The sequence below is a fragment of the Corythoichthys intestinalis genome, chromosome 13, assembly GCF_030265065.1.
Source record: "Corythoichthys intestinalis isolate RoL2023-P3 chromosome 13, ASM3026506v1, whole genome shotgun sequence".
NCBI classification, from domain to species: Eukaryota; Metazoa; Chordata; class Actinopteri; order Syngnathiformes; family Syngnathidae; genus Corythoichthys; species Corythoichthys intestinalis.
Window position 1 is genome coordinate 47,213,453 of NC_080407.1, and position 14,274 is coordinate 47,227,726.

The window sequence follows — 14,274 nt, forward strand, 5'->3', positions numbered from 1 at the left end:
TTGCAGCATCATGTAGGGCCCAGTGTGAAAAAGCTGGTTCTCCCTCGGAGGTCATGGGTCTTCCAGCAGCAGAATGACCCAAAACACACTTCAAAAAGCACTAGAAAATGGTTTGAGAGAAAGCACTGGAGACTTCTAGCAATGAGTCCAGACCTGAATCCCATAGAACACTAGTGGGGAGATCTGAAAATGGAAGTTTGGAGAAGGCACCCTTCAAATCTCAGAGACCTGGAGCAGTTGGCCAACGAAGAATGTTTTAAATTTCCAGTAGAGCATTCTAAGAAACTCACTGATGGATACCTGAAGCGGTTGTTCGCAGTTATTTTGTCTAAAGGTTGTGCTTTTTCATTGCAAGCAAAATAAATGAAGATATTACTACCAAAGCAATTGTACTTACAATCAATTTCTAGGACAAATTGAGCGTTATCTGACAGAATTGCAGGGGTGCCAATACTTTTGGCCAGCATGTATATAAAAGGAATGGTATCGGTATCGGCTGATACTGCACAGCCAGGTTTCGGTATCATTATCGGGGCCAAAAATGGTATTGGTTCAACGCTAATTTCGGGGGCACGTCCTGTTGCATGGCTAGAATGGCATCGACCTACTTGGGCGCCAGTTGAATGCCAATAGGCTGTAATAGTCAGTTTTTGGTCAAAAATCATAACCACACAGTTTTTTCTGCCATTGAAAATGAATGGGAAATTTGGACGTACATGGGCGTCAATGGCGTGGACGTGCATGGCTGTCAATGGCATCGACTTACTTGGGCGCTGAATTTAATGTCAATGGCCTGTCATGGTAAATAGTCACAGATCACAAGGACCTATGTTTTCCTGCCATTGAAAATGAATGGGAAATTTGGACGTACATGGCTGTCACTGGCAGTCCATTAAAAGTGAATGGGACAGTTTTTGGCTAATTTTGGGAGAACCATACATTTTTTGGAAATTCCATAGACAAAATTTGTGTCCCTTACCATCCTGGAATTTTTAATGTGTAAATTATGCGATATTGTCAAAAATTGTAGGACTGGATGCATTTTATTATCAGGGCCTTTGCCTTGCAAAGCCCCATCAAACTACATTGTTGTTTTACACCCCCATCAAACTACATTGCTGTTTCACAGCAAACAACTGTAAAAAGTATGTATAGTAACTCTGAGCTTTGAACCTGCACCATCACAGTGGCGTCCTGACTACTGAGCTAATAAACCAGTCAAAGCCAGACTGGTTTATTAGCTCAGTAGTCATCACGCACGACTGCCAAGATGATAATGTGGGTTTAAATCTTTTTTTAATCCCTGATTCTAGTACTGGGACTCTTTAATAAAATCACTCTTAGCAGTCATTAAAACACCTTCACGGTCAAATTTAATGATACTTCACAACTGCAGGGGGAGCCTCGGCGCAATAACGATTGTTTGTTCATCTCGTTTGCTGTATTATCAAACGGCTGACGGAGTGGGAAATTGACATTACTAAGCTAGTTGAGATTCCTCCGTCGTCATCAGATAAGTTGCTAGCGCGCGGAGGCAGATGCCGCTTCTGCTGAGATGGAAGGGTCGCAACCTCCGCTCGCCGCATTAGCGGGTTATAAATAGCATTTGCACAGGCTAGATTTTTTCATCCGAGATCGGTTACAAAGCAGACCGCCGGCGTTTCCGCGTTGCGTGAAACTTAAGAATCGGCGGTCACGTGGTCGTATGCCTCCGCTGAAGTCAGTGATTCAATCATAAATGCATTAGACTCTCAGTTTTGAAACCAACTGAGTAGTTATGGTTTAGCATTGTTGCTAACTTGTAATTTAAAGACATTATTGACCTCAACATGGTCCAAATCCTCTTTTTCTTTATTTTTATTTTAGTGACATTTTTTCATTGGGAAAAAAATTGAGGGGAAACTGTACATATTCTCTCATTTATTTCTTTAAAAAAAAAAAAAATTTTTTTTTTTTGTATTTAAAAAGGTAAAAAGGGACCAAATGTAAATAATATTTTTTATGTATTGAAAAAAGGCAATAAAAGGGAAAACTGTAAAAATTTCATGTTTATTTAATAGCTTATATTGTACTTAAATAACACATATATCACTGATATTCGATAACAGGCTTAACTTTGAAAAACAGATTAGTTCTGTTGTAAGAGCAAGTTTTTCCAGCTCCGTCTCTTAGCCAAAGTGAAGCCTTTTCTTAGTCGCCACGACCTTGAAAAAGCAATTCACGCTTTTATAAGCTCAAGGCTGGACTACTGCAATGCACTTTATGTTGGCCTCCCCAAGTCCTCAATTTCTCGGCTACAACTTGTTCAAAATTCTGCTTCTCGATTTTTTTACAGGTACACCTAGACGTGAGCATATTACCCAGGGGTGAAAGTGGGCCAGAACGGTCAGGAACGCAGTTCCGGTATAAGATTCAGGGCCGGAACTGCGTTCCGGTATAAGGTGGTTTGATTCCAAAAATATGACGGCAACTGTCAAAATGCTATGTTAAAAAATATAGATACAATGCTGCCACACATTCATTTCAGATCCAAGAAGAAAACTACCAACATCGGATTTACATACACAAGTGTTAACAACAAGCATAATAAAGTGCTTGTGTAGCGTAATCCGTTTTCACCGATATTTATTTTATTCCACGGACGGCATGGAGGTTTCCCCAGCTGCTGTAGTTATCTGAGTCTGATGATGACGAGTCACGTCAATGTGCGAATGCGCGCAGCAAAGCAAAACACCTGGGCTCATTTATCCAATCAATTGGCTGACATACTGACATGTGATCACCAGAGATAGTTAGCTCTGATTGGTTCAAATGTGCATGTTTTCTGAAACAGCCAAAAAAGGAAAATGGATCAAATCTTTAAGAACAAGGAATGAGTTAAGGAGGTTTATCAGTCATATTTAGTTTTATTTGCTCTGTTGGGGAGGTTCAGAACATCTTAGCTGTCGATGTGCACTTTGGACTTATATTTATTCATTTATATTGGCTACTTATTAATTTCCTTATGATTTAAAAAAGTCAATATTTGCGTGACCTTCAAAATATATATCCCATTTCACTCTGCATAATATAAGTCGTTTGTACTTATTTTTCTGAATGTATATGTTACTTATATCTTTATGTGTAAAAAAAAACAACAAAAAGTAAATGTTTACATTATCTTCAGTATGAGAGGAAATGAGGGAAAATAAAAATTAGGAGATAGAAGTTGGGGTTATACTGTTGTTGTTTTAGTTTTATTTTGCAAATCATTGAAATACAATTACAATACAATTTTGAATGAAAATCAATTTTTGTTTGTGTGTAACCAAAGCAGTTTTCTTTGCATTTCAGTAGTTTTAGGTCTTTTTAAGTCTCGATTAAAAACACACCAAAAAGCTCAATCTTGGCCTCATCAGACCAAAGCACAACAGTCCCAGGCTTCAACTGGAACCGTGTGCTTTGGTCAGATGAGCTTTTTGGCAACAAACACTAAGTGGGTCTGGCGTGCCACGAAAGATGCGCATGCTGAAAAGCACCTCATACCCACTGTGAAGTATGGGGGTGGGTCAGTGATGCTGTTTCCCTTCCAAAGGCCCTGGGAACCTTGTTAGGGTGCATGGCATCATGAATGCTTTGAAATACCAGGACATTTTAAAGCAAAATCTGTTGCCCTCTGGCCGAAAACTGAAGATGGGTCGTCACTGGGTCTTACAGCAAAACAATGGCCCTAAACATATGGCCAAATCTACACAGAAATGGTTCACCAGACACAAAATCAAGCTCCTCCCATGGCCATCTGAGTCCCCAGACCTTGTTTTGTTGGGTAAAGGGGGTTGTACAAAGTATTAACACCAGGGATGCTAATAATTGTGACACACATTATTTGATGTCAAATAATTATTTCTTTATGTGGGATTTTTTCCCCACTGAATAAATGCACTTGTTTTGAAGGTTGGATTTTTCTCTTTTTTTCCATTAAGGTCCCATATTATTTGAAAAAATAAAAATAAAAAATTAGAAGCTAAAAAACACATCTTAACCAGGCGTGCCAATCAATCAAATAAATTTGATTGATTGCTATATCATATAAAAATCTATGTTGTTGTACTATGCTTCTTGAATTATAAAAAAAAATACAGCAAATATTCTCTCATTACATTAGTCCGCCATCTTTTTAATAGTATTTATTCTCGTAAGAAACATGAAGTGGACCACACAAAATAATGTTGGGGGCCAGATCTGGGCCCCAAACCTCGAGTTTGATTCATATGCCGTAGTAAATAATGTAAATCAAAAGAATCGCAAAAATATCCATCAACAAAAAAATTACATTTTAAGCAAAAAAAAAAACCTTTTCAGATCGAAATTGAGTAAAACAAATTGGAAATAACTTGTTAACTAGATTCATGAACAATCTAGATTTTTCTTTATCATTTGCAACTTTGCATTTTATTGTGAAAAGACAATACTAGTCCAAGTTCTATCATGCGGTGCAGCTGTAGCATGACCGGACTGGACTCTTTTTCTTTTTTTTTGGAGCTGCATTCATTGTCAACAACGGCAAGTGGGGGCTCTTATTTGCATCCCAGGTGCTTATTGTGTTATCTCCAGTGGCTAAGCATATTGTCGCACATTCAAAAGGAGTTAAACATGACGGCGTGTGATTTGAAAAACAAATGATCGTCATGGCGCGGCCATTGTGCGGCCCGCTTCTGGATTCTGGATGAATAATGCCGGAATATTGAAGAAATTGATAGTGTAGCACCATGGACAGCGCCTTCAGACGCTGCAGTTTTGCCATGCAGATAAACTAATAGGGTTGTGAGAATGTATAGAAATAGTGATATATTGCGTTACCGATATACTCCTGCCAAGAATCGATATATCGTTTTAAAAAAGGTGTCACGGTTTCGAAAGGAATGAACAGTTGCTAGTAAAATCTCCCATTAGAATAGTGTTTAGTTAGCTAACTGGCGACCATTGATGGAGCTAGACATTCATTTTGACTATCCGAACTTAACAATTTAAGTGGATTGGACCTGAAATGGCCTTCATTGGCTTCTATTGACCTGGATTGGACGTCTACTCGTGATAAGCGTGAAAAGACCCGCCCTTACCAAGATGTTGGTATGGCAGGGTTCCCCTACTACTTTCCTGAGGAAAGTAGGAAGTCGGATTTATCCCGCTCGGATACTACCAGTTGTGACCCAAAGCGTTCAGAGCGAATGTAAACAGAAAAAATGGCTGACGTGACAAGTTGTTTTTTATTTTGGTCATCAAAAGCAAGGGCGTAGGTTTGCATAGGGACGGTAGGGACAAAACACGACTAACTTTTCAGGAGGCCCAAATTGTCCCAACCAAGTTTTAAACAACCTTATTTGCATTAGATAATGCGTTCAGTTATATGGGTCATTTAGATTGTCTTCCCATTTTTTGTAACGATAGAATTGACCCTAACATTATTAAGTAAATTATTTTCATTATTTTCAGACTTATATTTACCCCTTTTTCACTTGCCGAATGAGCCATTCCGTGTTTTTTTTTCCCAACCTGCATCACAGTTTAGCATTACCATTACATTAAACTGTGTGAACTTGCTAAGGGAGTAGGAAGCTGCTTGGGGAGAAGTGTCCTCATGTGTTTGTTTTCTACTATGCTAACGTTAATTAAACTGAGTAAAATCTGCTCAGCTGTAAGAAATTTTGTGTACCAAGGTTTACCCCTTTCTCTCCAGTTTTCATTTTTATTTTGCTTATGTGGTCTTAAAGCAGCCCAAAGGAGCTTTCATTTTTTATTGAGTTGGCTGCGCTTTTTTTGTATTTTAATTTATTTAGACAGACAATTTTGAATGGTATTAAGACAAATGTTTATTTATTTTTTTGGCATTCCTGGAAACCTAAGAGATGGTCAACAAGTTTGTATTTCTTGTGTATGTTAATACAATTTGTGTTCAAATAATGCAATTTAAAATTTCCTAATAAAATCCAGACGTTTATTCTGGAAGTTTTCAAAATGTTTCTTTAGCAGTTTTTGAAAACAAAGGTTTGAATCAAACGGTGTATCACCTGAACCAATACTTATGCACTGCAAAAACCCACCTCCTTAAAACTGAAGAAAAAAATTTAATTCCCTTGTTTTTAGTGTAAATGTACTAGAAATAAGTGAAATTATCTGCTAGTGCTTCAAGTAAATTTTACTCATATTTCTTGAGATAATATAAAATAGCTAGCTGAAAATAAGCTTAACAGACTTATTTTAAGTAAAAAAATTTGTATATCTAATCTTAAAAAAATTTGGTTTGCCAGAAATCGTCGCTCACTCAGTCAGTGGCAGACATCGACTGCGCTAGACGTCCAAATACGTTTGAACTGGGAGGGTGGCAGCGAATGAACGAATGTTCATTCGTTCATTCGCTGCCATTCCTCCCACTTCAAACGGATTGGACGTCTACACGTGATAAACTCAGTCAAATTCGATGACAAGCACCACATGATTAGACGTCTATTGCCGTCAATGTCACACCGAGGTCAAAGCCATTCACAATTTCTTGAAAACCTGACACTGCATACTGTATATACTTGTTTTTTTCTGATGTTGAAGTAAGAAACTGAGACCTTTATTGATCCCGAGCTATTTCTGAACGCGCGGTCGAATTAGATAACTGCGCTGGAAACTCATCACGTGAAGGGCAATTGGATCTTTATCTCGCCGGTGCATGAAATGACACCCGGGACCCTAAGCATTTTGTATGACAACCCCTAAATGGCTCGCAGAGTGACAGGACTCGGGGTTTTCGCCGCAGTTTTATGTTTCAAAAGCCAGCGCCCGATTGGTTGCCGGGCGGGTGAGAGGAAGCAATTTGAGCTGGCGAGCACTGCCTTATGGGAAATCAGCCAAGGTGGCAGCTTCTGTAATTAGTTCTGCTTGTTAGAAAAAAAAAATGAAGGGGGTAACTAATTAGCAAGTAGGCAGCTTCTTGACTCGTGCAAATTTTATACACAAGACAGACTTAAAGACTGTTATTATTATAAATTAGAATGAAACGGACGAACGGGGCAAATGTACACTGACGACCCTCGGAGGTTGTTTGGTTACACTCCAGCGGAAAGATTTGCAGCAGGCGAGCTAGCAGCACAAAGCTAGCGGCAGTAACAGCACAATCCGTCACATGATGTCATTTCATCTTTTTCGTGATGAGGAATTATGGAACAACTGGGCCTTGTTTGCCTGTCAATTTGAATTGGAGGATATTTTACCTTCAAATTTCTTGAAAAGGCTTGATTAGCTTCGTTTAATGCTCATAATTTTACAATTAGGGGTGGGACAATATAGTGATCCATCGCTACTTCGCCGTGAAACTTTTATTTCCATGTTTCAAACTATTCTTGAATATTCTAATGGTAACATACAGTATACATTTATTGTATTTTATATCCACCATAGACTTCATAATGTATTGACGGGACACTGGGTGCGGGGCCGATTAATAAGGGGCCTATCTCCGTCAAAGCCGACAGAGTGAAAACACAGACAAAGAGCTTTTTATTCTTGCAAATAAACGCTTAAATCCCTGAATTATTGATAGACATGGACGTAAAACAGTCTCAATTCTTGGTTAATAGCAAAAAACGGGCAGTTAGCATTTATTTTACGTAAATATGTCGAATGTGCTGCTAATCTTTAAGCCACTGTGGCACCGCCCTATAACCACAAACAGCTTTTTACGTTGGAATTTCTTGTAATTAAATGCTTAAATCCCTGAATTCGTGATATATATGGATGTAAAACAGTGCCGATTCTTGGTTAAAAGCAAAAAACGGGCAGTTATCATTTATTTTACGTAAATATGTCGAATGTGCTGCTAGTCTGTAAGCCACTGTAGCGCCGCCTTATCACCACAAACAGCTTTTTACGTTGAAATCTCTTGTAATTAAATGCTTAAATCCCTGAATTCTTGATAGATATGGTCGTAAAACGGTCTCGATTCTTGGTTAAAAGCAAAAAACGGGCAGTTAGCATTTATTTAATGTAAATATGTCGAATGTGCTGCTAGTCTTTAAGCCACTGTAGCGCCGCCTTATCACCACAAACAGCTTTTTACGTTGAAATTTCTTGTAATTAATTGCTTAAATCCCTGAATTCTTGATAGATATGGACGTAAAACGGCCTCGATTCTTGGTTAAAAGCAAAAAACGGGCAGTTAGCATTGATTTTACGTAAATATGTCAAATGTGCTGCTAGTCTTTAAGCCACTGTAGCGCCGCCTTATCACCACAAAGAGCATTTTTCTGTTGAAAATTATTGTGAATCAATGCTTAAAACCCTGACTTGTTCATAGATATGGACGTAAAACAGTCTCAATTCTTTGTTAAAAGAGCAAAGAACTGGGCAGTTAGCATTTATTTTACGTAAATATGTCGAATGTGCTGCTAGTCTTCAAGCCACTGTAGCACTGCCTTATCACCACAAAGTTTTTTCCGTTGAAAATTCTTGCGAATAAATGCTGAAATCCCTGAATTCTTCATAGATATGGACGTAAAACAGTCTCAATTCTTGGTTAAAAGCAAAAAAAAAAAACAAAAAAAAAAACGGCCAGTTAGCATTTGTCTTACGTAAATATATGTCGAATGTGCTGCTAGCTGTAGTGCTGCCTAATCACCAAAAAGAGCTTTTTACGTTGAAAATTCTTGTGAACAAATGCTTAAATCCCTGTATTCTTTATAGATATTGACGTAAAACAGTCTCGATTCTATGTTAAAAGCAAAAAAACGGCAGTTATTTATTTTTCGAAAATATTGCGAACTATGACGCCAATGCCGTAGCGGCTAATTTCTCCCACTGATTTTTTTCACAAAATTTCAAAATTCATGCATAGTACGAAAAATAAAATAATTACCCTGAATCCTCCAAAAAAAAAATCACTTATGAGACAATCCTTCCTTTTTGTATGCGGTACAGCTTTCGTACTTTTTCAACCTAAATCCGGCGTTAGATCGCTGCGTGCGTGTGTTTGAGAATAACTCCTTTTGATGTGCGCAGGCCACCTACTGTAAAGCGCAGTGTCGGATGGATGTGACCAGTAAATATATGTAATTATGAAGTCTATGGTCCATTCCCTTTAACGCAACTCCATCTAGTGGATGCATAACGCAACCCCAACCACTACTACTATTGCACCTTATAATGCGTTGCGCCTTATACAATGCTACCTCGACATACGATCGCTTCGACATGCGACCTTTTCGACATCCGACATGAAATTAAACTCGCCATTTGTTTCTATACACAACGATTTATGACAGCGCCGCAGTTTCTTTGTTTTGCCGCAAGACGGACGTACGGCGGATTTTCTTGCGAGAGAAATCAACATGGGTTCCAAGAAGGTTAGTGCAGGAGGTGAAAAAAGGAAATAGGTGACGCTTACTATTGAAATGAAGATGGAAATGATAGAAAAATTTAAGCGTACAGTGCGCGTCCGTAAACTGGCTAGACAATTCGGCCGTCGAATGTCCACGATCTCGACTGTCCTCCTCTGACCAGTCTTTATAAGTTAAGGTGACAATTATTATTGTGCTAAGATTGCCGAAGAAATTGCCCAAGTTTTTAATCATTTATTTCAGAACTTGTGCAACACAACACGCTTACTGTCCGACGCAGTTGACGCCAACTGCATAACATTAAAAGAGAAAGTAAAATCGCTACCGCACCATATCATTATGTTCTTATTTCGATTTTTATTTATAATTTATTTGTTTTGCTATGTATAATTGCCATCTGTACAAGCAGTATTTATTAAGGATTTAGTGTAGGTTTTCGGGCTGTGGAACGAATTAATGGAATTTTAATGCATTGTTACAGCATAAGATCATTTCCACTTGCAAACAAACTAATGCACAATAGCGTATTGAAAAAAAAACTTGCTTGAACATTGAATTCAATCTTCCATGTACTGCTCATGCCACACTTCGAGAACTTATAAGTTGGCTAACGAGAGAAGCATTAGGCACCGGATGACCTCATTTGCCCCTTCTCATCATACACTGTGACCCGCTTGTTTATTAATCAGACCTTCAGGCGGGTACACTACTTGACTCCCGTCTCATCGAGTCACCAACCGGCAGACTAAGAAGCTTAAGGGAACGCGCGGCAGTTTGCGACACCATTCGCGCCGTCGCTTTGACAGATGCATCGTCACATTTAGTTTATTTTTTCCCCCCACATGACTATGAATCTTAAAATAATCACTTCTTGTGGTCGAAAGTCCTATGAGATTAAGCCGCCGACAGAGCGCTCATTAAGTAAACAACGGTATTAGGCCGCAGTCGGGATGAACAAATACTGTAGGTAAAGACATCCTTCCAACATCTGTGCTGCTCAAATCAAATCACATGCTGTGCACTGGGATTAGCGCATTGACGGATGCACTTGAATTCTGCTGCATGACTTTGATAAACAAGTATTATATTAGTATAGTATGGTAGAAGTATAGGAATTTGGATAGGTATACTATTCGTATAGTATAGTATGGGTGTACTATTAGTATAATATTGGTATCGTATAAGTATAGCCTAGTATAAGTATTGTATGGTATAGTATAGGAGAGTATAGTTATACGATTACTGGAGTATACGTATTGTAAGGTATAAGTACACTGTAGGTATAGCGCAGGTATAGTATAAGTATAGGTGTACTATTAGTATAGTGTACGTATAGTATGGTATAGGTATCGTATTAGGATAGTATAGTATACGCATTAGTATTGTATGGTATACAGTACATATTGTATAGTATGGTAGAAGTATAGGAATTGGTATAGGCATATTATTCGTATAAGTATAGGTGTACTATAAGTATAGTATGGTATAGGTATCGTATTTGCATAGCATAGCATAAGTGTTGTATGGTATAGTATATGAAAGTATAGTATAGTTATACTATTATTATAGTGAGGTATAAGTATACTGTAGGTATAACATAGGTATAGTATAAGTATACGTAGGTGTACTATTAGTATAGTATGGTATTGGTATCGTATTAGGATAGTATAGTATAGTATAAGCTTTAGTATTGTATGGTATCCATATAGTATAGTATAGTATAGTATAGTATAGTATAGTATAGTATAGTTGTAGTACAGTTTAACTATCATATAAGTATAGTATAGTATAAGTGTTATATAACTATTATATGGTATAAGTATAGTTCAGGTATAGTATGGTATAGTTATAGTGTAGGTACAGTATAAGTATAGGTGTACGATTAATACAGTGTAAGTATAGTATGGTATAGCTATCGTATTAGGATAGTATAGTATAAGCATTAGTATTGCATGGTATTAGTATAGGTATAGTTATAGTACAGTATAGTTATCATATTAGTATAGTATTGTATTGTTGTATGGAACAAGTATACCTATGCTATACTATACTATACTATACTATTCGTATAGTATTAGTATAGTAAGATATAAGTTTAGTATTGAAAGGTGTAAGTATAGTATAGTATAGTATAGTATAGTATAGTATAGTATAGGTTTGTTATCGGCATCATATTAGTATTAAATTAGTTTTGTATGGTATCGTTATACAGTACTGGCCAAAACTATTGGCACCCTTGCAATTCTGTCAGATAATGCTCAGTTTCTCCCAGAAAATGATTGCAATTATAACTGCTTTGGTAGTAATATCTTCACTTGTTTTTCTTGCAATAAAATAACACAAAAGAGACTGGATAAAAAAAATCATTATCATTTAAACACATAACTCCCAAAATTGGCCGGACAAAAATATTGGCACCCTCAGCAAAATACTTGGTAGCACAACCTTTGGACAAATAACTGCGAACAACCACTTCCGGTATCCATCAATGAGATTCTTACAATGCTCTGCTGGAATTTTAGACCATTCTTCTTTGGCCAACTGCTCTAGGTCTCTGAGATTGGAAGGGTGTCTTCTCCATTTTCTGATCTCTCTACATGTGTTCTATAGGATTCAGGTCGGAGCTCATCGCTGGCCACTTTAGAAGTCTCCAGTGCCTTCTCTCAAACCATTTTCTAGTGCTTTTTGAAGTGTGTTTTGGGTCATTGTCCTGCTGGAAGACCCAATACCTCTGAGGGAGACCCGGCTTTCTCACACTGGGCCCTACATTACGTTGCAAAATTTGTAGGTAGTCTGCAGACTTTATAATGCCATGCACACGGTCAAACAGTCCAGTGCCAGAGGTAGCAAAGCAACCCCAAAACATCAGGGAACCTCTGCCATGTTTGACTGTGGGGACCGTGTTCTTTTCTTTGGAAGCCTTGTTTTTTTCCCCTGTAAACTCTTATGTTGATGCGTTTTCCCAAAAACCTCTGCTTTTGTCTCATCTGACCAGAGAAAATTCTTCCAAAACGTTTTTGGCTTTCCCAGGTAAGTTTTGGCAAACTCCAGCCTGGCTTTTTTATGTCTCTGGGTCAGAAGTGGGGTCTTCCTGGGTATCCTACCATACATTCCCTTTTCATTCAGACGCTGACGGATAATATGAGTTGATACTGTTGTACCTCGGACTGCAGGACAGCTTGAACTTGTTTGGATGTTAGTTGAGGTTCTTTATCCACCATCCGCACAATCTTTCGTTGAAATCTCTCGTCAATTTTTATTTTCCGTCCACATCTAGGGAGGTTAGCCACAGTGCTATGGGCTTTACGCTTACTGATGACACTGCGCTTGGTAGACCCAGGAACATTCAGGTCTTTGGAGATGTAGCCTTGAGATTGCCCATGCTTCCTCACTATTTTGCTTCTCAAGTCCTCAGACAGTTTTTTGCTCTTCTTTCTTTTCTCCATGCTCAGTGTGGTACACACAACGACACAGGACAGAGGTTGAGTCAACTTTAATCCATTTTAACTGGCTGTACGAGTGATTTAGTTATTGCCACCACCTGTTATGTGCCACAGGTAAGTAACAGATGCTGTTAATTACACAAATTAGAGAAGCATCACATGATTTTTCAAAAGGAGCATTGTAAGAAACTCATTGATGGATACCGGAAGCGGTTGTTCGCAGTTATTTTGTCTATAGGTTGTGCTAACAAGTATTAGGCTGAGGGTGCCTTTCGTCCGGCCAATTTTTTGGATTTTGTGTAAAATGATCATGATTTATTCATTGCAAGCAAAATAAATGACGATATTACTACCAAAGCATTTGTAATTGCAATCATTTTTTTGGGAGAAATTGAGCATTATCTGACTGAATTGCAGGGGTGCCAATACTTTTGGCCAGCAATGTAGTATAGTATATAGCATAGCATAGCATAGCATACTATTAGTATAGTTTTTTTTTTCCTTAATTTGATACTTTGTTCTCCTGAGTTCTGTGTCATGTTCTGTTCATTGAAGAGAATTAAAAACCTTTAAAAAGACCGAGTATGTGTTGTGGTAGTTAGCAGAAGCAAAAAAGCTGTATCGTAAATGTTATATTAGCTGCTTTCATTTTGGCCTGAAACAGTCGCATTCCTTTAATTTACCTATGATCCATTACTGATTACTAAGAATTTTTTAAGCTAACCCACTTGGCTCAAACTGTCTATCTGTGTCACAATTTACGCGTGCTAAATTGCCAATTAAAACCAAAAATAACACCAGTGCGCATGTCCCCAAAGTGTCGAGACTTGATTAAAAAATGGGTTGGAAAGATTACGCGACGGCCTCTGCTAGTCCGATGAATAACCTGGAACAACTCGCAAAACACACCTACAACAATGACCTCGACTGTTGCTTCTCCGGCACACGCAGAGTCACTGTCATCCACACCCAGAATGCTTTGCAGCTCAAGGTCACCTCACTTCACTGGCACTGAGCCTTCCTCGCCTGTCAAACGATTGAAAAAGTAGCGCCACGACAAAGGCTTTACGGGACAAGGCGTTCCGAATTTTCATTTCCACCTCGTCACAAGGAAAGCTAAATCCGGGCGGATAATCTGAACGCCGATGTCCGACGGCATTGTTTGGTGTTAAGTGGGCGCACTTCAGCCAGTTGTGATGTTGACTCACGGATAAGTGAAGCAAATGGTTTCCAAATGGCTCCTCAGAACTTCCGAGGGATTTGTTACTCACAATTTGGAGAGTTTAACCCAGAAAGGCACCTTTTACTATGTTTTATTCATTCATTTTTGTAGTTCTGGTTTAATTCAGAAGGGAAATTATTCCGACTGGGGTTGCCACAATGACTCAACAAACAGACAACTAATGATTAGCAATTAATTGAAAGTATTTTGATCGTCAATCATTTGTTTAAAGACATTCTTGACCTAAAAA

General features: G+C 38.3%; 1 protein-coding gene across 9 annotated transcripts in view; it reads right to left on the minus strand.

Moving 5' to 3' along the window:
* LOC130928402 (sodium/potassium/calcium exchanger 2-like) overlaps window positions 1–14,274 on the minus strand; it is a 51,190-nt gene that overhangs the window by 32,742 nt on the left and 4,174 nt on the right. The gene's annotated exons all lie outside the window — the stretch shown is intronic.